Below are 26,792 nucleotides of genomic sequence, written 5' to 3'. Positions count from 1 at the left end.
GGGTGGCAAGTCTTCTATGTACTAGTGAACGGCAGAAATTGCCAACCAACGGGGGGAGTGTCATAAACTCCGCGGTTTGGCACAAATTTATACGCCCACGAAGAGTGATGCGCCATAAAGGCACAGTATAAATCAGCAAAAAAGAGACTCCATCGCGCGTTAAATAAAAGCAACACTCGCGGCTGACTGAACCTGGTTAACGAGGTGAATGAGGACCCGTGGGGACTTGGCTGCAAACACCCGGAAAACCGAGGCTCTGTGCAAGCCCTACAAACTAAGTACCGACCAGATGAGCCGCATTATATGGGCATTATTCACAATTCACACTTGAAGAAGCGGTTCTCACTATAAAAAACAAGAACGCGCGCAGGTCCTAAAGGCATCCCGGCGGCAGTTTCCAAACTGATGTTCCGCCAACGGACAGACGTATTGCCTGGGGTGTTTAAGTCTGGCTTGAAGGAGGGCATTTTTCCTTATCGCTGGAAGGTGGCCAGATTGATTAACAAGAGAAAAGGAGAACCTGAGCTTCCGTCTACATACCGACTGCTGTGTATGATTGACATTGAAAGTGCGCCAGAAGCTCATCAGGAGTTGACTAGCTAAAGCGGTCCGCTCTATGCGGCACTTATCCCCAAGGCAGTTCGGGTTCAGAACAGGGAAATCCACAGTGGATGCTGTTATGAAGGTCGTGGATGCAGTTCATCGAGCTGAAGCACACAGCCGCCAATCTCGGCGGATAGTGCTTCTCATAACGCTTGAAGTCAGAAATGCCTTCAATTGGGTAAGATGGACAGTTATGCTAAGCACATTAGAAAAATCATTCTATGTGCCAAGCTGTCTCTTCCGGATATTGAGGGATTATCTAAAAGACCGTTCCCTGCTCTATGAGACGCTAGAGAGCCAGAGGAGGGTGGAGATCACGTCGGGAGTAGCACAGGGATCCATCCTAGGGCCGAACCTCTGGAGCGCTTCCTACCATAGTCTGCTGGGAGTCGATATGCCCGAAGAGTCGTGGCTGGTCGGTTATGCAGACGACGTTACGGCACTTGTTGCCGGGCGCATTGTTGAACAGGAAGTGGATGTAAGTGGATGATTGACTGCTCATGTTTTCAGCTTCGCACTGGGAAAAGCTAAGTAGTCATCTTGACTAGAAAGAGAATTCCGACTCTGCGTTCCATATCAATCGACGAGTTGACTGTAGATTCAAAACCCACTGTTAAATACCTTGGTTTAATGCTCGACTCGAAGAGCTTCTCCGAGTAAATTAAAGGCGCAGCGGACAGGACTGCAGCTGGAATCTGGGCCTTGAGTCGGCTAATGGCGAATGTCTGGGGCGCTATATCTACTAGGAGACGTCTGCATTGTAAGTGTCTTGCTCAAATACAGAGGCGGTGAGTTTTGTGAGTGGTGTCTTTGAACCGGCGGTAATGCTGATCGTGGGAATGATCCCCGTTGCCCCCCTTGCCAAGGAGCGTAAAGTTATCTACCGCCGTAAGGGCGAAAACTTGAGAGAGGTGGTTGCAATGCACCCTTACCGAGTAGTAGCTCTCTTGGCAAAATGAGCCAAGGGGCAGATGTAGTGCGCAGCTCATCCAAAATTTAGACCCCTGGCTGAATCGAACGCACGGTGGGATTGATTACTTCCTTACCCAACTTCCAAACAGGTATGGAGGTTTTCAATCTTAACTGGAAAAGCGCGATCTCGTGATTATGTATTCTGCAATGGAGTGGTGGACGACGCTAAACATACCTTTTCCACTTGCGAAAGGTGGGATGTCTTTCGGCAGCAGCTTTATGCGGACAGAGCAGAACTCTTTCCAGCCAACATTGTCAGAGAGATGCTGAAGAACGTTGGCAACTGGAGTCGTGTTGGGCATTATATTCGGGCTTTTTTCATCCCGAAGAAGATTGAACTCGAGCGGCGGAGGGAGTGGATGGGAAGGGGTTCTTTGAACTGACAACTCCCTTCCTTCCCTTCCCTCCCATTGGTGAATGGGACTCCCTGACTTGGAGGGCTAGTCCGAAGTAATGTGCCGAACCGTTCCAGACTACCGCTCTGATGACGTTTTAGTTGGTTTTCCGACAGCGTGCTGTTGCGGGAGTCCCGCACTCTGTGCATTCACCTACCCTACTCCCAACAACAACAAAAATCATACGACTCGATTTTTCCACTACGAATGGAAGAGTGATGTGGAGCAATATACCCACAATCGCGGCAATTCCAGAAGGCAACTCTTTCCAGCATCTACTCCAGTTTCCTGAAATGACAAGACCTACACATCCTAATGAACGTTCAAAGAACGTCGTGGAACACATCTTAGAAACTACAACCAGCCCCTGACCGCTAAGGCTAGAATACTACCACCAGCTAAGTACCAAACGGCAAAACAAGAATTTCAAAGGATGATGGACCAGGGAATTTGCTAACAGCCCTTCGTCGAGTTCTCTGCACATTGCGGAAAAGGCGAACGGCGCTATTCGCCCCTGCAGCGACAGTCGCCGGCCCAACGCACACACTGTACCTTACAAGTACGGTTTGCCCAAGATAGCGGACTTCAACGTGGAACTACACGATAAACATATTTTCTCGCTCGATCTAAAACGGGTTCTCTTCCAGATTCCAATGACAGCTGCCGACATACCTAAAAAAGCCATTATGACCCCATTTAAGCTATTATAGTTCGAACTCAATCGAATGTGTTTTGGTCTCAGAAATGCAGCAGAGACCTTCCAACGATTCATTGTCTCTATTTTCAGAGAGCTATCTTTAGTCTTCGCGTACGAGCGGAGAAAGTCTCTCTCCGAGCACAAAATCAACCTCAACCCTGCAAAATGCGATCTAGGCCTGTCAGAAATCGACTTCTCAGGCTATAAGGTAACGTCACAAGATATATTGCCACTACTTAGAAAGGTACAAGCAGACCAGGATTACACGCGTTCGGAAACGGCTATGCAACTACGAAGATTCCTCGGAATGCTGAACTCGTACCCAGAAGCCTGTAAACGCACTTCAACATATGTTAAAGAAAAAGGCCAAGTCTCCGATTTTCTGGACCGACTCATTCGAAAAATGTAAAGCTGATCTTCAGAAGGCGCCACTACTAGCTCATCCAGACCTAGAAGGAGAAATATCATTAGACTGTGATACCTCAGATCACGGTACGGGGCTGTACTTCACCAATAATTTAGCAGAACTTGGCAAACTTTTGGATTCTACTCAAAGGCATTGAACAAAGCTAAGGGCAAGGACTCTACGTATGATAGGCAACTTCAGCCTATCTAGAGTGTCATACGTAGCTTCAGCAATTACTTGAAGGCGGACAATTTCCCATACGTACAGACCACAAACCTTTGGTGTTCGTAGGAAACTACCGAACCAAGTAGGATTAGGTAACTCGTCTACATTAGCTAGTTCAACATCGACATAAGGTCCTTAAGCAGAACCGACAAGAAAGTAGCCTATGCATTCTCCAGGATGGAAGAAATGAGTCTACCTAGAGATGCAACTAGACTAGCTAGCGTATAGAGGGACGACTCATTCTTATGGGACTTGCAGGCTAATCCGGACCTGTGGTTCCAATGGATGAAAATCTCTGGAATGTAAACTTCTATTCTGTGTGAAATAACCTCAAAACGACGACCCTACCTAACAGTCAACATCTTCGACAGCCTCCATGAGCTCAGCTACCCCGGCATCCAAGCTTCTTAAAAGCTCGTTTCTTAACGCTACTTCTGACCAAACATGCATAACCATATTGGGGAATGGTCGCCAGTTTGCCCAGCCGGCCAACGATCGATGACACAAGCACAACACCCAGAAGACCTTTTTCCACCAGCGGATAGGTTCGAGCACCACCTCGCACCATAAGCCTTTTACCAAAGTCCTAGGGAAAAAGGTTCTATCTGACCATGATCGACAAACGGACACGTTGAGCAGAAGCTACTCCAGTCAAAAAAACTTCAGCGGAAATCACACCCTACTATCCACATGCCAACAGATGTATCCAATGCTGGTACCGATCCTTGAAAAGCGCTATCATAGCCCATTCCGATGATCCGCTGTTGACTCGACATTGACCCACCGTTTTATTAGACCTTCGTTCCATGCCGAAAGAAGATACTAGACATAACACTGCCGAATTGGTCAACAGCACTGGCTTGCGACTTCCAGATGAATTCTTTTATCCAACAGAGATAAACACACACGATCAATCACTAGTAGAAAGATTGAAGATGACTCTGAAGTAGATAACATCGGCCGACTTCGACCATCATCAACCTGGGCCGCCAGATGAATATTGGTCAGCGACAGAGCGGGGGTCAAAAATTGGATTGTGGTGAAGCGTGGTATTGGACGAATCTTTGATGCTCTACCTGAGCAAGGGTTATATTCCACATGCCGATAACACCTTTCTCCTTCTCATCCTTATTGGATTAAACTACTCATTGACCGTTGAGGCGATTGGTATCCGTTATCATTTTGTCATCAGTAAAATCTGAATCTTGGACCCCAGTTGGGAAGGCTCGTAAATGGGCCCACTCTTCCCTGTAATCGTCTATGAGTTAGCACAGACCTGGTTTCCCCATGAAACAAATAAATTCCTAGAAATAATGACCTGGATCTCCAATGCCATACCGTTCAAAAGAGCTGAAATTTCACCGGATGTTATACAAGTCAAAATCATGATGAAGTGTTCTTTCCACCTATTGATTGCTAAATATGGTGGATGAAAAGCCTTGCATTTAAGTCTCTCAAAGGACTATCGAAAGGTTTAGGAACACCAGGAAATGGTGCAGTATATAGTAGTGAAATCGTTGTTATTTTCAGCACCCTTTGATTACCTCATGAACGCAATGATCGAATTTCTTTTGTCATGGCGGAGCCTTGCCCATGCCGCCCCAGCAATACACAGAGCCTTCAACTACTTTCATTTATTGATCCACCCAAATTTTCTGTAGGCAAGGTGGTTTTATCTGGGAGCAGATGCAGTAACGATATGTAAGCGAAGGCGAGCGACCATCGGGTAGGTAAGTGGGTAGGTTTTAGTGGCTGCTCCTAGGAGTCAAATTAGCGCTACGGTGCGCCGTTTTGATGCCGCAAACCCCTAGAAGAGCGACTACTGCGAAGGGAGCAATGGAGAACTCCAGAGGCAGCCCGCATCATTTACGAAGGAATGCAGCTCTCTTACTCTGCAGCTAGAGATCTCTCTGAGGTCGTCAAAGTATGGTTTATCTAGCGGCTTTAACTAAAGCTAGACAATGGCAAAGGAAGTGCCTGAGAGTTTCTCTCCCTTCTCCGCAGCTTTCGCAATTCGAATTATAGGGTATTCCGAATGCGACGGAATGGTGCAAACTGCTGTAATCTTCTATGCATTTGCACCCGTCAGGTTCTTACGATCAGGTTTCGTTATATGCGGGCCAAATATTCCTTGGCTTGGAGCAGATGGTGAGACTTTGCCATATGAGAATCGCGCCTGCTAAGTTGTGCGAGTAGATTCCACCCTTAGAAGTGGCCAGCGAGATACTGACTATGCCTACCGAAGGACTGTCATGAGCCGTGCCGTCCGAACTATCTCTTACGGATATTGAGGGACTATCTGAGGAACCGCTCCCTGTTCTATGAAACACTAGAGGGTCAAAGGGGGATGGAGGTCACGTCGGGGGTAGCACAGGGATCCATCCTAGGGCTGAACCGCTGGAACGCTACCTAGGATAGTCTACTTAAACTCGACATGCCAGAAGAGTCGCACCTGGTCGGCTATGCAGATGATGTCACAGTGCTTGTTGCTGAACGCACTGTCGAACAGGCGCAAAGCAGACTCGGTATACTGATGTGACTGGCAAGCGGATGAATTACTCATGGTTTCAACCTTGCACTGGAAAAAAACCGAAGTAGTCATCCTAACTAAAAAGAGAATTCCGACCATGCGTCCCATATTGTTCGGCGAGTCGATAATCGAGTCAAAACCAGCGGTAAAGTACTTCGGGTTGACTCTTGACAGCGAACAAGGCTGCAGCTGGAGTTTCGGCGTTAAGTAGGCTAGTGACAATCATTGGAGGTTCTACGTCTAGCGTACGACGTCTTCTAATGAGTACAGAGACGGGGAGCTTTGCAGGTGGCGTCTGCGTACCGTCCTGTCTCTGAACCGAAGGTTATGGTGATCACTCGATAAGAAGCGTCAAGCCATATACAAGCGTAACGGAGATGAGCCAAGGGAGGTTGTTGCTCGTGAAGAACGGCAACGCACTCTAGACGAGTGGCAGTTCTCTTGGCAAAATTAAACTAGAGGCAGATGGACTGCGCGGCTCATCGGCAACTCATGTGCGTGGCTGAATCGGAAGCATGATGAGACTGACTATTTCCTTACCCAAATTTTGAGTGGGCGTGGAGGTTTTCAGTCTTACTTGCGCAAGATTGGATAGGCGCGATCTTTGGATAGTGTGTTTTGCAATGGAGTTGTGAATGACGCCCACCACACTTTTTTTTCTTGTGGAAGGTGGGATGGGATTCGTCAGTAGCTCTATTTAAATAAAGGGGTCTGTCTCCAGACAGCATTGTCGAAGAGATGCTGAGGGGTGCTGGTAGGTGGAGCCGTGTTACCCATTACGTTCGGGTCCTTTTCGTTGCTAAGAAGATGGAGCTCGACCGGCGGAGGAGCCGGATGGCAGGGAGTTCCTTGAACTGACTTCCCTTCCTCCCCTCCCCTCCCGCTGGTGAAAGGAATTCCCGGATTTGAAGGCTCCGCAAGACGGGAGAGTTCCAAGTAATGTGAAAAACGGTTTGAGGCTAGCTCTCTGACGATGGGGAGGTGTTCAGTTGGTCCGACGACGTACCGTTGCGGGAATTCAACACTGTGTGCGTAAATGCATTCACTTACCCCATCCCACAACAAAAAGAAGATACTCATGATTTTGACTATTCCAACTGACTTTGTCTGGAAAGGATGTCATGTACCCAAGATATTATCCTCAACATCTTCAGTCGGGGCGAATTCAGGATCCCGCAATTTTTCCAACTACGGTTTAATGCGGTTGCTACCTTTTCCATTTTCTTAACGTTTTACAGTCGAGTTGAGCTCATTTCACCTAAGTGAAAATTAGAAAAGCATGTACGAACCGTACCCAAGCCTCAATTATTTTCCTATTGTTCGGCAAGTCTTCAGCTATTTCAATTGAGTCGCTTAGGATCGATTTACTGCTTCATGAAACCTATTTTTAGCGCCTCTAAGAATATACTTGAGGGTGCTTCCTTATGCTCCAGTATGTGTTCTGACGTCATTTTATTACAACTATGTTATCGCCTTCTTCCTGTAGTTAAATGATTCTAATGCTCCCACACGTGACTAACATAAATACGGCTTTTTATCGGCCTTATTTTGGTAGCTCGATTTTATGGACACATACTGGAGAAATTCCATTAGTCATTGTTTGATATTTTTGAAATATTGCATTTGGTTGAATTCCTTGATTTTGCCGCGTAATAAAAAGATATAAGATAGATTTGTATACAACGCACGATAAAAGAAATTTATTTTTAACTCAAGAGCTAGTCGTTGTGGTATTTATCTCCTTTGAATTAGTCATGTTCGAGCACAGTACATACATAAATCTAGCAAAATAGTTGGTAATTATTCGCTATTTAACTTTAGATTAAGTCTTCAATGATGAAAAGATGGAATTATGTGTATATATAGAAGCAATTATGGAATTACGGGAGAATTATTGACTACTCTGCACAATAAGTTAGTTAACAAAGTCCTACTTCCAGAAAAAAACACATTTGGAACGAGTTTCCCATTCAATCGTAAACAAACATAAACAAGTCGGGAAACCGGAAGCTAGACGCTTCAAAAAGGTTTTGTGTAGTTCTTTTATAAAGAAATTTGGGTGTGCATTTGTCCCATTAACATGTAGCACTTAAAATATGCATATATTATGTGAAAATATCCACTTTCAAGTGATGTTGGCATTCATAGTCTTAAATTTGCAGAGTCGCAACATTTTCGACCTAGTATAACTTTGTTAGTAATAGTGCGATTTTCACCAAATTTGGCAGAATTATACTGTATGCTATAGTCTATATTGCTGCAAAATTTTGTGATTCTAGGGTGAACTTAAAGGGGGGTGTGCCTGCCAATTACTAAAAATTATAGTAATGTACTATTATTAACTTTATTTGAACTGGTATCGGTGTGGCGGGTATTTCGGAGCCTAGACACCACATAGTGGCAGCAGATTTTTTGGTTGGGTAGTTTCTGAGAATGGGTTTGTTAAAAAAATGGTCAATTTCAGCCCCCCGCACTCCCCACCCTTTCAACAAATGCCAAAACTAAGAACGGCTTCGAAAAGTACTAACCGAGACCTTTAATTTGATACCCCACATGACTATATTTGATGAAAAAAAAATGTATACCCCCCTCTTGCATGTATGGGGACCCCCCCTTAAATTCGACGTAAAAGGATGTAACTCACTATATACGTGAGCGTTCACAGTTCCCACCTTTCCACCAAATTTGGTGCCAATCGCTACAACCGTCCCAACCGTCCCCGAGAAAAATGCATGTGACGGACAGACAGACAGACAGACAGTGCCGAGTTACCAAATCTCCCATCAGGCGCGTCCCTTCGTGCGGATAAGGGAATGCTCGGCGGATCCGTAGGAATATGCACATATACGCATTTGGAGGTGTGCGTGTATGGGCATGCTTATGCGCAGGCCGGGTAGGTGGGAAGTAAACGCCCGCCCGTGAATAAAAATTGGCTATGGGAAGAATACCCAGAAATAAAACCAAACATGGAGGAACAGAAGGAGAATAAAGTTACGGTGCAGGGCTTCGGAAACCCAGTACCGGCGGCTTTTGGGAGTGGGCAAGCAGGCTCCCGGCCGTCGATATTCCTCGACTGCAGTGCCTCGGTGGTGGATTACTTGGCCACCGTTGCATCAAATACTACAAGTAGCCTGGAGAAAGAGGCATTTAAAAGGAGTACATCACTCCCGAGAACGCCTGTTCAAAACACAAGAAAAGATGGGGCACAAACTGGTCAGTTATTAGCCTATAGCGGGGTAACTACACCTGGCCGAAACTTGCCGCAGGGCTTAGTGTTTGATCCATTTAAAAGAAGCTCGACAATCGTGCGATCTCCTCCGAAATCAACCTTGATAAAGGAAGGAAATCAGGGAAGCTTTCGGAAGGCTAATAAGTACGTAAGCGCCCAATGTGAAAACCAAGCGGAGGAGCTATGTCAGAGTCCGGACGAATCATCGTTTGCCCTACTCGGAGGCAAAATAGTAGAGTTGTCTGAATTTATTAAAGACAAACACAACGTGCACCAGGCCATCAAAAACATCGTCCGTACCATTCAGGTACTATACAATGGTGCTAAGGAAGAAAAAACGCCTCGAAGAAATCAAGCGTCACCCAGGCAAAACAAGTGACACCCCCTCAAAATCCAAAGGGCGGTAAACTTGAAAAGAGGAGTAGAGAGTGCGCGAACGATTCTTTCGGATCCTCACAGGACGCGAAAAGGCAAAAAGGCCTCTCACCAGCAAAAGGCAAGGGAAACAAAGTTACCACCACCGTGGAAACTGCGGCGCCGGCTCCAATTGACCCAAGGGAGGCAAAGCCTCAAAAAGGGACCCAGGAAGCATGGACCAAGGTTGGCGGAAGGAAAAATATGACGCAGAAAAGAAGATTACGGCCCGAATTAATCATCATCTCCAAAAAAGGGGATTTGACTTACGCCGATATCCTTAGGAAGGTCAAATCCGATCCTGAGCTGATGGACCTTGGAGAAAACGTCAGCCGAATCAGACGCTCCCAAAAAGGAGACTTGACGCTGGAGCTGAAGAAGTCTCCAGGCAAAACGGTGGAAAATTTCCTCGGCAAGGTGGAGAAGTCCTTAGGGGAAGAAGCTCAAGTACGGGCCAGAAGGCAGGAGATTGTCATAGAATGTAAGGACATTGACGAAATCACGACCAAGGAGGATATCCGTGATGCCTTAGAAAAGCAGTTCGGACCACTTGGCTTGCAAGATTCCGCAATCAGGGGACTGAGGAAGGCATACGGAGGCACGCAAATGGCAACCATAAGCTTACCAACTGAAGCAGCGTTCAAACTGCTGGCGGCTGGGAAAGTAAAAATAGGTTGGGTCGTTTGCCGACTCAGGGAGCAGGTGTCCCTTAAGCGCTGCTTTAGATGCCTGGAATTCGGCCACATAGCGGCGAAATGCATCGGTGACTGTGTCAGGTCAAAATGTTGCAGAAAATGTGGGGGAGAAGGCCATATGTTCAGGGAGTGCAAGGCTGAGCCTGAATGCATGCTCTGCAAGGAAAAAAAAGGGCGTCGACTGTCGGCACGTTGCAGGCAGCAGCAGATGCCCAGTGTTTAGGCGAGCCTTGAATGCAGTAAAAACATGAGGTTGATACAAATCAACCACAACCACTGCGAGGCAGCGCAAGACCTTCTCTCGCAGACCATCTATGAGAAGGGAATCGAAGCTGCCATAATCAGCGAGCCTTATCGCAACAATAAGAGCGGTGCCTGGACTGCAGATGAAACTGGCAAGGCGGCAATATGGGCGTGTGGAAATCAGGCCATTCAAGAAGTGATGGAGTTTCCAGAAGTTGGATTCGTCAGGGCAAAAATAGCTGGCATCTATATATATAGTTGCTATGCTCCACCAAGCGCGACGATAACAGAATTCGAAGAAATGCTAGGTATGCTAGTCTCGGATGCAAGAAGTCATATCATAGCTGGTGATTTCAACGCGTGGGCCGTGGATTGGGGCAGTCGCACTACGAACACCAGGGGCCGTATCCTGCTCGAGGCTTTCGCGGAGCTAGATTGGGTGCTTGCCAACACGGGAAACGTTTCCACTTTTCGTGGGACAGGGTCGGGCTCAATAGTCGATCTGGCATATGTGAGTACCACATTGGCGAAGAGAATGACATGGTTTGTCAGTGAGCATTATACTCACAGCGACCACCAGGCGATTTTCCTCCAGATCGAATATGGGCCATGCATCGATGCGTGTTCCCGTGAGGCTGGAAACCGGGGCTGGTCCGTGACGGGGCTTGAGGAGGATGCATTCATAGAGATGCTATTGGGAGGTCAAAGTCCCGATGGTGCGGCTACGGAAAAGGTAGAGCAAATGATGGGACGCATAACGAGAGCATGCGACGCAGCTATGCCGAGGCGACGAGTTCTCGCAAAAAGGCGCTCAAACTATTGGTGGAATGAAGAGATCGCGGTGTTACGGGATGCATGTTTTCGTGCTAGAAGGATCTGCCAACGATCTAGAGCAAGACCAGACTTCGACGAGAAACGGCTAGCATATGTGAACCTTCGAGGTAGGTTTAAGCAGGCTATACGGACCAACAAGCAACAATGCTTCAAGGAACTTTGCACAGAGGCAGACCAAAGCCCCTGGGGAACAGCGTACAGGATAGTTACGAAGAAGATGAGAGGGCGAACACCACAATTGACCTGCCCAGATCTTCTGCTCGATATCGTGACGGCGCTCTTTCCCCCGGATAAAGGGGAGCGCAAACAACACAAGCGAGCACTGGACGTCTACACTATACCTGCGGTAACTGAGGAGGAACTTACGCAAATTTGCCGGAGAATTGGTGACAACAAAGCACCCGGTCTGGATGCTGTTCCCAATAGAGCCCTTAAACTCGCTGTTAAGATCAGACCCGACTGGTGGAGCGTGTTTGAAACATGCATGAAAGAAGGAGTTTTCCCCGACCGGTGGAAAAGGCAAAAACTAGTTTTGCACCCGAAGCCGAATAAACACCCAGTACACCCATCATCATACCGACCGATTTGCCTTATCGACACGGCAGGAAAGATGCTCGAAAGGGTCATCTACAACAGACTGCTCCCCTATCGTCGAATATAAGGATGGACTATCGGAGCGACAATTTGGATTTCGTCACGACCACTCAACGATCGACGCCGTAGACGTTGTTTTGAAGCTGGCTCGAGACGCGATGTCGTCTAAAAAATGCTGTGCCGTCGTGACGTTGGACATCAAAAATGCGTTCAATTCTGCAAGCTGGGAGTGGATAAAAAGTTCACTGGCCAAAACGGGTGTCCCTAGTTACTTGACTAAGCTCCTCAACAGTTACCTTTCGAGAGGACACTGTGGTACGGCACGGATGAGGGATCCAACCAGTACACCGTCACCGCAGGAGTACCAAAGGGCTCAGTGTTGGGTCCTCTCCTGCGGAACGTCATGTATCATACAATGGGGTCCTTGTCCTTCCAGTGCCAAAGTAGGCCACGATAATCGGTTTCGCAGATGATCTAGCTATGGTTGTCGTCGCGAAAGAACCTGAAGACGTTGAAATGTACGCTAATGAAACCATTAGCGACATAAAAGCGTGGCTGGAGATGGTTCAGCTTGACCTTGCGGAACAAGAAAACGGAGGCGGTCTTGATTACCAATCGTAGGAAGAGGAATACGGTTAATATTCGCGTTGGTGGTCACGTCATCACTTCGAAGCCGGTTATCAAATACCTAGGGGTGATGATTGACGCTAAAATCAATTTCAGGGGACATCTGGACTACGCCTGTGAGAAAGCGGCAAATACCAGCGTATCATTAGCGCGGATGATGCCTAACATTGGAGGTCCAAGGTACAGTCGCAGATTACTTGTGGCCGGAGTGGTTCGCTCCACACTATTATACGCGGCACCAGTTTGGGAGGAAGCACTAGTGTGTGAGGGTAATCGTAGGAGAGTGAATATGACTTACCGCTTAGTGGCGCTAAGGGTGTGCAGCGCCTTCAGAACAATATCAGGCGAGGCAGCGTGTGTTATTGCGGGAATGATCCCGATAGACATTCTGGCAAGTGAGACACGCTGCCTGTACGAGACAAGGAAAATGAATCCTCTTGAAAAGGATGCAGAATACCGAAAGGCGGCAAGGCGAGAGTCGCTGGAGAAATGACAGAAACGGTGGGATGACTCGCAGAGGGGTCGCTGGACCCACACTTTGATTCCGCGTGTTGAGGAGTAGATCCAGCGACGACACGGTGAGATTAACTACCATCTGACGCAATTCCTGTCAGGACATGGTGGTTACAGGAAGTACCTGCACCAATTCAGGCTGGATGATTCTCCCTTGTGTCCTGAATGTGGTTGCACACCTGAGGACCCGGAGCATGTTATGTTCCACTGTCCACGATTTCTCTCAGAAGGGAGGAGTCTGGAAGACTCCCTGAAAACCACACTAAGTCCTCAGAACATCGTCGGGGATATGTTGAAATCGGAGGGAAACTGGTGTGCGGTGAACACGCGCGCAAGGAGGACGCGAAGAACGGAAGGCGTGGTCGCGTAAAGCGCAGTCCACCTCGCGAAGTAATGCTTTGCGGCGGTCCTCCGGGGAAGGAAAAAGGAGAAAGTGGGGGTGGTTTTAGTGGGTGAGAATTCCACACGCTGCTGCAACCTGGCGCGGCAGTGTCTTCCTAAGATTTCGACCTCCATCCATAAAAAAAAAGACAGACAGACAGACAGACAGTAAACCGATTTTAATAAGGTTTTGTGTTTACACAAAACCTTAAAAACAATAAATATTCTAGTAAGGCAAAGTCCTTGATGAAATCTTCATTTCAATCAAACAGAATAAGGCTCGCATATATCTTACTTGTAAAAGATACAACTTTCTAGTTTCTTTTGAATACCCAATATATTTTTAGCGCTCGTAAAATCTTTGCCCTCGCTTGAAGTCTCTCCGCGTCGGTCATCCTTCCACTTAAGAAGCAACAACAGCACCAAAACGTGAACAAATGGGTCCTTAATCCTTGATAATTTCTAATAATCGCATATCATAGCTATTAGATGGCCAAAAGAATAAGAAAACTCCCATTATTGCTTTGTTAGAGGCGCAGTGAACGACCTTGGGCGATTTTACAATCACATTTAAATCAATGGAAAGTTGTCTATATGGAACTGTTACACACATTATTCGGAGCCTTTCGATGTCCTTTGAATTCAGATAGGTGCTAGATGGAAATGTACAGCTTGTATAGAAAAGGAGCAGGATCTCACCGACAAACGAGTCATTCATCTTGCTTCACATATTTCTCGCACCGCGAATATAGGGATCAATCAGGAAAGCTCACTTATGCCAAGGACCTCAAATCACTAGTTCCTTCTTTGAGTCCTTGACAGCAACGGCTGTGATTATTAACCAACCTTACAAGTTTTCCACAATCTTTATTTATCTCTATTAAAGCGCTGCTTATTAGAAACGGGGGGGGGGCAACAGAAGTGAAAAAGCTCGGATAGCTGTCTGATGCATTGAAGGGGGGGTCACTTCCCTAAGGAGCAGTGCTGGATATACAACAGATAGCTTTGTTTTGTCGAGTTAGCTGGTGGTATGGGTTTCGGCGAGCCTATTCTACGACCAATGCAATAACAATGGTCGTAGGTTAGGCTCGGGAGGCGACAACCGTTGGCAGCAGTGCATTAAATCCGACCAACTGAGGTTGGATTAAAGGCTCCTTGGCTAAACGGGTTGGACCCGGTTACTTCTCTCTGATAATCGATATTTACTTCCCGGGGAGACTTCTTTTGTGCAAAACGTATAACGGACTGAACGAACCCAAGGCTCCATATTGGGTCTCTACTGCTGTTGAAAAAATTCGGTTTGCTGGAGTGCTCCCAAAAAAATCGAAACCTATACCCAAGAGGGGAGAAAGCCCATGTAGGTTAGAGGTGAAAGCGGGAATTAGAAAGCCCGACATTAGCTATGTTAGTGCGGTCAAGGACATTCGCCCGGCCATACGAGCAAATACTCACTCGTGAGGAGCAGGAAACTCTCGCAGACCTTGTCGTCAGGCAGATGTGTAAGGAATGGACTGCGAAACTTTTATTCACCGGGATACGCTTTCGACCATGCCATCCATATACTGGTGCACTGCGCTACGGAAGACACTGCAGAGTGGCTTAGGACCATAGTTCCTAAATTGACAGCCTGGGAAAGAGCAGAACTGTCAACATGTGATGGAGATGATATACCAGGAGCATACATGGTGACAGTGTTTCTTCGGAAACCCGCAACAATAGAGACGGGAGATGTCATGTACCTCCTAATCGCTCAGAATGAGAATCTCCATAGGCGGTTATGGAAAGTCTTCAGAAGCAAAATCGGGCTTGATAACCGATCCAGGGAGGCAATCAAACGTCGAAGTTGTCATATCCACTATCAAATTGACAACAAACATGTGTAGGTGCACAGTGGAAAGCCGAGGAAAGACATCCTCGGAGGAGACATCGAGTGGAAAACTTATCGAGGTACTCGAAGGAATCTCGGAGGCCATAGATCCGGAAAGTACTGGATTAGTCGATGAAGTAGACCTGCTGCACAGTGAAGAGCAGAAACTGGACGACCTAGATCTAGATCTTCTAGGGCTTAAGTGAACAGCGACGTACAAGAAAGTGCCATGTCGGAGGAGGGGGGTGATATTGCAACTATGGAGAAAAGCTTCAAATTAAAACGGAGCCAATGGCCAGCACTAAGATAGCCCAGATAAAACGCCACCATGCGAAAGCTTCATCAGTGTTAATTGCAAGGGCAAGTTCGAAGGAGAACATTGCAATAGTGCTGGCTCAGGAGCCTTGGGTGTACCGCAGGCAGATTCGCGGACTGCAAGGAGGAACCATACAAATAATTTTGGACTCCTCTTGCAACATTTTTAAACATAATTTAAAATATATATGCCTTTTAGGGTTCCTAACCGGGGACCTTGTGGCTATCCAAGTTTCATTGGAAGCCGTAGGAGCATTCGAGAGGCAGCCGTGGCATCGGAATACTTCCCAGGAGACGACATCCGGGTCCCGTCGGATTTAGTCGCTAAACTGGTGAAGTATTGTGAGAGGAGGGCGTTACCACTTCTCCTCGGCTGCGATGCCAACGGCCACTACGAAATCTGTAGAAACAACGACGTGAATCGAAGCGGTGAGTACCTTCTTGAATTTATTCTTAGCAGAAATATATAACTTGGAAAACACTCCAACATTTGTGACCAACACTAGACAGGAGGTACTAGACATAACTCTCGGTAATACTCGAATGAACGGGCTAGTAAGGAATTGGAGGATGTCAGGTGAGTCCTCTATGTCTGATCACAGAATAATCAGTTTCGACAATGAGGACTACTCCGAAATAAAAAGAAAGAACCTAAGCAACAATATGGCTCACCTTCAAGAGGGCGGTGACATCAGCAGCGAAGTGGAACTAGAAACAGTGGTGGTCATTGATGCATATGAGATCAGCTGTCCCGCGAGGACAGTTAACTCATCAAGGGCTTTACCCTGTTGGAATAGGAACCTGGCTAGAATGAGAACAAAGTTACCAAAACTCTTCAACCAGGCAGGTGGCGCATAGCATGCATTGCATATCGGAGAAGCAAAACTTCAGGCAATTATATGAAGGGATCGAACAAACCGCAAAAGCAACCAAGCTTTACAAAGCTGTAGCCGAAGACATAGCAATATCTCCTGTCTGTTTGAAGAAGGTGGATGGAGCATTCACCGAGAATGAGGAGGAGAAAATATATCTGTCTCTCAGAACTCATTTCACGAGTCCCTCCCCACGGCGGAATTGACAACATTCAGTCTGACACCCCAACAACAAATAAAAGGGGAAGAAAGGAGAACTGGAAACTAGCAAACCACTGAAATCCCCCGGGTTAGATGGCATCTATCCAGTACCAATCATAAATCATCTTAGAGCCTCTACTGAGGGTGGTAAGGGGGGGGATTGACAAGGGCGGGCAAAAGTGATCTTTATTTCGAAACCGGATAAAAAGGATCCCTTTCACCCTAAATCTTTCAGACCAATTTGCCTCATATCGTTCGTATTCAAAATGGTGGAGAAGGCCATAGACAAATATATTTGATCTGACATTCTAAAGTGTAATCCTTCACATCAGTGTCAACACGCTTACCAGGCAGGGAGTGATGATTGCCTATGGGGCGGTAATCTGGGCAGAAAGAACTGAACTCAGCACACAAGCCAGGGAGTTACACGAACTCCTAAGACTGGCTTGTGTGTGTATCAATGGGGCAATGAGAACATGCCCAACGGCATCCCTTGAGGTCCTTCTGGGATTAACCCCTCTTCATCTGTACATACAGATACAAGTAAGGAAGGCAATCTTCTGGATGGCCGAGAGTATCAGTGAGACGGGGAGCCGATTAAATCAAAGGAAGATCGATATTTTTTCTAGGCGGTATCCCGAATTATTGATACCAAGGGAAACCATGACAAAGAGGCTTCACTTTGATAAGAAGTTTGAAACACGTTGGAGTAAGAAGGCAAACTGGGGGAGCATGGCCATGACATACGGCTTAAACAAGCAACTGATTACTTGGTGCACTGACGGATGTCTCACAATAGAGAGAGCGGGTGCCGGGGTCATTGGTCCAAGGAAAATGTATTTGGAACCAATGGGTAAGCACCGTAGCAAACCATTGCTATTCTGGCTAACAGCCAACCAGCAATCGAGGCACTTAGGTCCAACCAGGTGAACTCTAAACTGGTATGGGAATACCTTGAGAGACTGAATACGCTCGGCTCGCTCAACAAGGTCTGGATTCTCAGGGTTACAGGCCATGTTGGAGTGGAAGGCATTGAGACAGCGGACGAACTAGTTAAGAAGAAAACGGGGACGCCTTTACACCGGCTAGAACCTTTCTGTGGAATCGGAAACGGGTTCGTGGCTATGATATTAACTCAAGAAGAACAACTAAGAGAACTATAAGGGGCACATTTACCAGGAATGGAGCAATCTAGAGTGCTTACTGGGGGATAGGAATCCAAGCACAGGCAGACTGTTTATCCTTCACTAAAGAGAATCATAGTGGGAATTCTCACCGGTACCTGCCTAGGGAAACTAGAGATATCTACAGGCACTGCCTGCAGGTTCTGAGCGGTATGTGAAACCTCTATTTACATTTAGGGACGGTGTTCGGCACTTGTGCAAAGTAGGTTGAGGTATCTGGGGGAACACTTAATACCAGATGCAAAGTTGAAGGATTTGGAAGTAGGGAATATACTAAAACTCCTAACGGTTATAGGCTTGTTTGAGATACTATGATTAATAGTTACGCTATAACCAGTAAAAGGGAACAACTTAAACAACTTTTGCGTGGCATCATAGGATTGGGAGTTTAGGGGGCCTACGAAAAAGCGTTTGAGAAGGAGAAACTCTCATCGAGGGAGTAAGTTGGTGCGGCTTTCACCCAGCCTACGCTGTAATATCTAGAGATAGAGGACTTTCAAGAAAGAATGAGCTCATATGTTCCTTGGACAGAATCTTACTGAGCCTCGCGGATTCGCTAGTCCATTCGATGTTCTGACAATAGTTCAACCAAGACCGCTTCTTGGCGGTTTTAATGGCCAACTTGTTCTTCTCCAGGCATTCCATGTATGGCTACCAATATTTATCTCTGTAACACCACGGTGGCAGTGTCTTCATGCTGTATTTAGCAGAGCGCGAGATTTTAAAGGCGGTATCGAATGTCTTTTTCAGAGCCTCGATCTTTTACTCCAGTACGTCTGTCGTGTCAATCTTGACAATTTGCGCACCAGGGAGTTTGTTCTTCATTACTTGGCCAAGCTTTTTCCAGTCGATCCTCCTGGGGTCTCTGAAGGGTTTGGTGATCTCTGCGGTGGGATCTAGACTGAAAAATATCTTACTGTGATCTGAGAAGGATCTCTGGTCAGACACTCTCCAGTTCTCCACCGTAAGAATCTCGTTGTCGGTTAGTAAGGTGATATCAACGATCTCCTCCTCTGAGGAAATGGGAGTGTAGTGCACTGCTACTGTTACACACCGATATGTTTGAAGTAATAACAAAATCAAAGAATGATTCACCGCTTTCGTTGATTTCCTAGCTGCCTCAAAGCGTACGCTTTGCATTGGCGTTGCAGCCTATCAACAGGGCCTTGTTTATTGCTATCTTGCAGTTGTTCTGGCGGAGCTGATCGGCCGCGAACGATGTAAGCCAGGGAAATATAGAGGTGCTCTCCCCTCGTCTGCTCCAATTTGGTCACGACTAGGTCGCTGGAACTCAGGTCCGGAGACAGAAAAGCGTTCAGACTCTTCTTCACGAGGCTACATGCTCTAGGTCTGTCCTGATCAATGTCTCCTGTGCTGTGAAATAAATAAATAAACTTATTTCGGCTTTGGAGCCCTTTTATGGTTCGTTCGCCAAGGAACTAAGGCTCCTGTATTAGTGCGGTATCGATTTCTGCTCCTAGGAGGAAGACAAGCACTTCGATTGCCGCGGATTTACCTGCGTTACCCTGAGATGATCTCTTCCAACAGCTCACTGCTGGCGTCGATTGAACCCAGGTCGTCGTCCGGTTTTGCAGAGCGGAACACTTTTACCTTTGCGTTTCTGACTCCGAACCGCACATTATAGTCGACCTTTTCTAGTGCCTCAAGGCAGGGAGTAGAAGAGGTTGGCTGTTTGTCTGAGGTTAGTCCTCCTTGATAACAACCCAATCGTCCATGAGAATCGTGAGGTTTTAAAGGCTCAGGAATTTCACAAGCATCTCCTTATCCATGCAGATCTTCGGAAACCAGGTGCGAGCGACCGGTCTCCTGGGCGTCTCGTTGTGGGGGATGACATTGAGCTTTACGCCCTCCCAGGCGACGTACGAATCGAGAAAGTCCCTGGGGAATCGGTCCACGCAAGTTATAACATGGAACTCACGGACCATCTGAGATGGATCAAAGCAGGGGACGGATTCCTTGTGTTTGCCTTTATCATCCAGGAGATTTTCAATGATCATCTCCGACAGTCTGGTCTCAACACTGTTCCACAACTAAGGTGCTAGTTTGTTGCTAGCGGACTTACCGTCTGCCAGTGCCACACGTAAGTGACTCCTGGCTACGTCGCTGAAGGGTTTCACAGTTCGTAACTCCTTGGTTGACTGTTGCTGCGTATCTCTACAGATGTTGTTTCGCGTGCGAGCTCTTACCCATTTTGCCCCCTATTTGTTCATTACCGCACTGATTGCGTTGACAGTAGGTCTCCCTTTTCGGAATCCGAACTGCCTATTGCTTTACCTCTGTGATAGGAATAAGCCTATTGTAGATGACCGCCTTGCATAGCCCCCCCCCCCCCCCCGTTCACGGTTCGCTTCCTTGTATAAGCTTTTGAGGTGTTCTGTTTTAATTCTGGAAATGGCTACTTACAGTTCTTCCCTTGTCTTTATACATTCTTTGTGTCATTTATCAACCTAAAGAGGGTGTCTGATACGCTAGGTACATCTGCTGACTTTGAGGCGGATTTTGCGCCATTCTTCAATTTCTGAATTCAACTAAAAATTGGGCGTTCGTTTCTTGGATACAATGTGACGTGACATGGAAGTGTCACACGCTGTCTGTAACTCCTCCTCCTGCGTTCCTCATTAGCGTCGTATTCTGCAGTAATACTTCCTCGAACATCGGCCGTTCTTGCTGTTTCCTTGGTTTTGCTTTATTTTCGTTCCATGCTTCACCTCAAAAATGGTTGAAAGGTGGTCGATATGCGCATATTCGTCGCTTATTTACTATTGGAGATCCTTGGATAAGGTGTCGCTTACAAACGTAAGGTCCACCAGTGAGCCGACATCCCGTCTCTGAAAAGTATTGACAAGCCAGACATATGCCGGAACCACATTCAGACGTAAAAGTGCTTTGAATAATAAGTGGTTTCTAGCATTTGTGACGCGATAGTAAATAGCCTGGTATGCTTAATGCATATACATACATTACCGGTTATGTGCAAGTGGAACAATTCTAAACTCAATGATGACTCACCTGGGGATTTCTCAGCTTTAATCAACAGTATTAGCTTCTACTGTTTCTACCTTACAGGAAATATTCCTTCGGGCATGCACGTTTCCAATATCTCAGCGAACATATCCAGCCTAGATTTCACGCCGACCTTCCCTCGTTCCTGTTTGGTACTCCATCCAGACTCGGAGGTTTGATTTCACCTATTCTCTGCAAATTTCCAGCAACTCACCTTTAGTTACTGCAGGAATTTCCTTCACGTTCAGAGATCTCTTGAGATCGATTGCGTTTGAAAGCGGTTGGCTTCGCCTTCTGCTAATCTGCCAGGCGTTTGCTATTGCATTCCTCAACAACCGCCTTGTATTTAGCGAGGACTTTTTCATTCCGCTCGTCGACAGTACCGGCGTCCTTATTCTTAGCAATCCTGCTGAGAATATGCTTGACCTTCCGGAAGTAGGTCTTGAGCAGGACACCAGTGGACCTTTGCTAAGAGCCGGTTTCAGATGGTCGACGTTCTTGTCGGTCTTTACTTTAGAGGGATCACTGATATCGATGTCTGGCACTCGCTAGACCCAGCTTGACGGCAGTAGGTTCCAGGCTGGAAATCATTAGTTCGTGGGCCCCCCCCTGCGGGAGGTCTCTGTGGTTGGTTTCAGCACAACGGTGCTACGGCTGGCACCGAGCGTACTGCTCTTGACGGCTACTGTCTAGATGCCAATAGCTCGTCCTCCGATGATGCGCCTGGCATCACCACCTGTTTTTCTATGGTCGGTCCCGTGTCTTCGGCCCACGAGTAAGTAGTCCAGCAAGAATGTCCACCCTGGCTAACCCGGCCCCCAGTGTCAGGGTCTTATTTGAAACTGAAGGTGCTCAAGGTATTCAGAGTTCGCATACTAAAGACCAAGCTCTCCATTGGCTACGCAACCTTCAGCATATGTTGTTCCACCTGGGCTTGGGGTTCTATTAGCACCTTCTCCAGTGCAGGGAGGACGATCCCCGGGCTGTTACTTTGGCTCATTTCCCCGACAGATCCACTTGCCTTAACACATGACCAGCAGACAAGGAAATCCTCATCAGTTCGATGAGACAACTACCAATCCTACCCTACGCACTCTTGGCCCGTCCGAAGACGGTTTCCAGCGGCCACCGCCAGAAGGTCATGTGATGACTTGCCGGATTAAGCAATTTTAACCTGAAGCAGACCAGGCGGGGGTACTGTTGTTTGGAGTACTGGTTGGACTGTTTTGTCTAAATAGTGATTTCGGGTGGGTGGCTGCATATTCGGTGAGTCAAACGAGCTTCAATTATGTACCTGAAAGCTAGGTCATAAAGGACGATTTTCAGGTGCTATTCAAATAATTTCAAACTCATAGCGGGACAGTCTTCGAGGCAAGGACTATTCAACTAAATTCTATTATATTGTCCTCAATTCAAGAGTTTCCTCGAATATACATGACAATACCCGGCCACGGTTATTATCATCCTTGCAATAATAACAGTTGCAAATTGACCTGAGGATAATATTCCCGTCATAAAATTGGATTTCGTGAACACTTTGAGCGTAATAACAAAGCTCTTTTATCCTCGACAAAGACCATCTACCAGACCCTAATGTGCATACTTTGATTGTAGGAAAAAAAAATAGAGCGAAAATCATGGGAAAGTAGAGAAAGTCTTTTACGATAAAGTTTTATTTCATCGTCTCGCTCCACAGATAGTTTCTATTCCAACAGATTGCGATATTGCGTCTCGGAGGCCATCCTTGCTTGAAGCAGGGCAAATGGAGATGATATGATGGCAAAAATGAGTTATTTAAAAAGTTTTCCAACATATTCTGAAGTGAAGATATCGAAAGTCTGGAATATTAAAAATGGATATTCGGGGTTTAGGTTGGTCTGTTGCTTTAAGCGTTTTATTTACTTCCAAACCATTTAATTTGGAATAGAAGACATTGTCGTCCTTTCTTATCGTCGTGGTTCGACTGATGTTTATCAGACAGACATCCTTCTCGTAGAGCTCCAAGGTTAAAAACCGAAGTAGAAGAGCTGCGTCCTATGCAGAAACCGTTGCGCGACTGATGAGACCGTTGCACACACTGCGGGCTCCGGGCAGTGTCCAGTCTTCAGAGCAGAATTGGAAGGAGCCAGGACGCGGTCAACATTATTCGCATCCTACAAATCAATATGGACCGGACTGAAACCCCTCACGAGTTGCTAGCGCAGTTCGCTGCGGAGACCAAAGCTGGTTTAGTACTCATCAGAGAGCAGGACCAAAACAAGGACCCAGTTTCATGGCAACCTGACATATCAGGTACCGCTGACATCTCGGTTCGGGACGGCACCCTCCCTAGGGTTATTACTCAAGGCCGAGGGGACTGCTTCGTCTGAATTCGATGTTTAGGGATAACGTTTTTTAGTATCTATCTTACGCCGAATGACACGATGCTGGATTTTCGACGCATGCTTGATGCTTTGGAGGACGCTATCTTAAGCACAGATGGGCGGATCCTGGCCGGGGGTGACTTCAATCCTAGGGCACTTGAATGGGGCATGTTTCACACAGACTCCAGAAGGAAATGAGTTCTGGAAATGGCGGCGAGCCCAGGACTGGTAGTTCTAAACACCGGATCCACCCTAACGTTCCAACGCCCGGGCTGCGAGGGACGCATTCCAGACGTAACCTTCGTGTCGGAATCACTGGTGTCGCTGGTGGACGGGTGGTGGGTTCTGGAAGAATTCCCGGCAAGCTACCATCAGAATATTGCCTTCAAAGTGGTGGACACAAACTCTCGGTGTGCGCCACCGCGGCGCTCTTTCTGTGCATGGAATGCCACGAAAGTGAATACCGGGAGATTTGTCGACGGTACTCCAGGCGCGGTGGTATTGCAGCCGACACTGTCGTAAATTCAGTTATGAACCTGATAACGACGGCCTTCGGAGCCTACATACCCAAGAGGGCATCGAGACGTGGCAAACCTTCTATGTATTGGTGAACAGTGGAAATCGAAGAGCTACGGACGGAGTGTCACAGGCTCCGCCGCATAACAAAACGTCTAAGCAACGTGGAGGAGCCATGTTCCATAGTGACCGTGTACAAAACAGCCAGAAAGAAACTCCGCAGCGTAATAAACAAGAGCAAAGCCCGCTGCTGGCAGGATCTGGTCGACGAGGTGAATGGGGACCCGTGGGTACTCGGTTACAAACTGGTAACCCGAAAAATCGGAACTCTGCGGAAACCCTGTTCACTTAAGGCCGAGCAAATGGACCGTATTGTAAGAGCACTATTCTCTGCGCACCTCGTATGGGAAGATGACGTCGACGCGGAGAGAGCCGAGGATTGTCCACTTTTCTCTATAAAAGTATTGGAACAAGCAGTCCTATCTATGAAAAGCACGACGGCACCAGGACCCGATGGTATTCCAGCAGTTGTATACAAACTGGTATTCCAACACCGGCGAGACCTACTGCTCAGCGCATTTAACACTTGCCTGAGAGAGAGCATTTTCCCTTCTCGTTGGAAGGTGGCGAGACTTGCACTGATCGACAAAGGGAAAGGCGACCCCGAGTTTCCGTCTTCATACCGCTCACTATGTATGCTTGACACTGCTGGAAAAGTGCTCGAAAAGCTTGTCAGATGTAGACTCGTTGAAGCGATACGCGCTGCGGAGATTTATCCCCCCGGCAGTTTGATTTTAGAGCAGAAAGATCCACAGTTGATGCTGTCATGCAAGTCGTGGGTGCCGTTCGACGAGCGGAGGCACATAGCCGGCAAACTCGACGGGTGTTGCTCCTCGTAACGCTTGGCGTCAGAAATACCTTTAATTCCGTAAGATGGGAAGACATTCTAGGCACACTAGGCAATATTTTCCACGTGCCGAACTATATCTTACGGATATTGAGGGACTATCTGAGGAACCGCTCCCTGTTCTATGAAAGACCAGAGGGTTAGAGGAGGATGGAGCTCACATCGGGGGTAGCACAGGGATCCATTCTAGAGCCGGACCTCTGGAACGTTAGCTATAATAGTCGACATGTCAAAACAGTCGCGCCTGGTTGGTTATGCAGATGATGTCGCGGTGCTTATTGCTGGACGCACTGTCGAACAGGCGCAAAGCAGACTCGGCATATTTATTTATTTATTTAATTAACGGACAACAAACAGAAAGAATTCCAATTAATTATTGTCCTCAGGAGGAGGAGAAAGCAAAAAACTTATTCTACGTTTAAAACTACTTAAAGTAGGGAAGTTAAAAGGACCAAGCTGTTTTGCATTATAATTTCGGCAAAGCCTGGGAATCGGGGAATGAAAATAGACTTCGAGCTCCGCTCTGCGTTACGTGTGTTATAAGACGCAGGACGGCAGGTGATCTCGTCAGCGGCGGAGCAGTCCATCAGGTCCGAGGAAAGTTTGTAGGAAGGGAAGGTTTAAAAAGCGGAGGCGGGAGGGGTAATCCACACGAGGGAAGCTTTTCAAGGGCAAGACAATCACAGTTACGGGACGGTGACCAGATCATGGAGCAATACTCGAGGGTATTCCTTACGAGGGAATTGAAGAGGGCTAAGGAGGGTTGGATGGAGTCAAAATCAGAGGAGGAGCGAAGAATAAAGCCTGACAATTTTGCTGCTCGATTGCTGACATCGAGGAAATGGGTGTCAAAGCGGAGCTTATTGTCGAAAGTGACTCCGAGGTCTTGAGTGGAATTTAAACAGGATAAGGAATGTTCGTCAAGCGAGTGGGAGAAAGAAGTGGGTGAGAATTTTAGGGAGTAGCACATAGAGTGACACTTTCTGACCTTTAGCGCTAAACCATTAGTCGAGCACCAACGAACCAGAGTGTCCAGGTTAGACTGAGGGGAAACACAGTCCATAGGCGACGATATAGCGGAAAACAGCTTAAGGTCGTCTGCATAGAGCAAACAGGGACAAGTAAGGAGGGCAGGAAGGTCGTTAATAAAAAATAAAAATAGCAAAGGACCCAAAATAGACCCCTATGGTACGCCAGAATAGGGGGAGAAGGAGCGAGAAGTAAGCCGTCAAAAGAGACGCGGCAGGATCGGTTGGAAAGGTAAGGGGCAAGCCATAAAACAAGTGGTATGGGAACGTTTAGGGACGAGAGTTTGGATAGAAGTGTCTTGTGATTTACAGTGTCGAAGGCTTCCGCGAAGTCAGTGTAAATGGTATGCACTTCTTGCCGTGAATTAAGACATTTGGCGACAAAGTTGGTAAAGTCAAGCAGGTTGGAGGCAGTGGACCTACATTTAACGAACCCGTGCTGTTCTTTCACTATGTGTTGGCCAAAGTGGGCGGACAACCAGTCGCTGACATATCTTTCCAGGATTTTGGAACAGGAGGAGAGAAGGGAAATGGGACGGTAATTCTCGGCAAGCGAACGATCGCCACTTTTGTGAATGGGGATAATGAGAGCCTCTTTCCACAAGCTGGGAAAATGATTCTCTTCAAGGCTTTTGTTGAAAATAAGAGATAGGGAAAGGGAGATGGACTTACCAGTTTTGATCAAAAAGAGGTTTGGAAGACCATTGTAGCCAGGTCCGACGTTGGCATCAAGTTCGCCAATGAGGTATTCGACAAGGATAGGAGTAAGAAGGGGAATGGTAGGCGATGCGAGGCAGGCTACATCTACTATCGGGAGGGATTCGGAAGAAGGAGGAGGAACATAGACTGACGAAAAGTAGCGGCAGAGTAAATCACAAGATCGTTGGGGGGAGTTACCAGAGAAGCCAGAGAATTTAATGGACGGAGGGGATAGCTGGGCGGGGCAGCGGGAGTTGCGAATGTGGGACCAGAAAGGTTTCAGATTTCCGCGAAGTTCGCCTTACGAAAGTTGAACTTGGTAGGCTTGCGAGCGACAGGAGAGTGGAGTCGGGATCTCTGAACATCGAACTCGAGAGCAGGATGATGGGCGTCAGGGGCAACGTAAGACGGAGCATGAAGGGATTGGGAAAGATAACGTACAGGTTTCTAGAAAGGTT

This window comes from Hermetia illucens, chromosome 1 (genome assembly GCF_905115235.1).
Source record: "Hermetia illucens chromosome 1, iHerIll2.2.curated.20191125, whole genome shotgun sequence".
NCBI classification, from domain to species: Eukaryota; Metazoa; Arthropoda; class Insecta; order Diptera; family Stratiomyidae; genus Hermetia; species Hermetia illucens.
This window is presented reverse-complemented; position numbering follows the sequence as displayed.